Genomic DNA, 714 nt, shown 5'->3' with positions numbered 1-714 from the left:
GCTTCCCGGCCGGGCCCAGCCCGGCCCTCCGCGCCCGCCCCCTCGCTGCTGGGCCTGGAGTCTCGACCTGCACGAACGCTACCAGACCCTGCGCGGAAGTCGGGGTCCTCCCCGCTTCCAGAGCGCGAGCGAAAACTGGAGGGGCCCGTGTTTTCCTGTCGGGCCCCGCCCCGCCCCGCTCACTCTCGGCCAATCGTTCCGTATCTCAGTGCGAGGAAATCAAACTGTACGGATTACGTGTCTGTGCTGTAAAGCCGAAAGAGATACTAGAGATCATCTAAACCAGGGCTTGCACATGGAATTTAGATTTTCTAGTAGCCACATCAAAAGAGCAAAAAGAAACAGGGGAAATTTTAAATTTACATTTTATGTAACTCAACATGTGCAAAATATTATTCCAAAATGTAACCAATATTAAATATATTTAGAAAGTATTTTACATTATTTGTCTTTGCTATCTGGTGTGTATTTTATACGAACTAGGCACATTTCATAGTCAAATGTGGCTAGTGCCTACTGTATTGGACAGCGCGGGTGGAGACCACCCTCATTTCATAGGAGGAACCAACAGGCCCAGGGAGGAGAGGTGATGTAAGCAAGGATTGGAAGCTGGTTAGTCATAGAACCAGGTCCTCTGATTCCCAGTCCTGGTCTTTTAAGCCACAGGACTAGTCTATCAGCTTGCTTGATGTTTTTATTTGTTTGTTTGTTTGT

The sequence above is a fragment of the Galeopterus variegatus genome, unplaced genomic scaffold, assembly GCF_000696425.1.
Source record: "Galeopterus variegatus unplaced genomic scaffold, G_variegatus-3.0.2 Scaffold279, whole genome shotgun sequence".
NCBI classification, from domain to species: Eukaryota; Metazoa; Chordata; class Mammalia; order Dermoptera; family Cynocephalidae; genus Galeopterus; species Galeopterus variegatus.
This window is presented reverse-complemented; position numbering follows the sequence as displayed.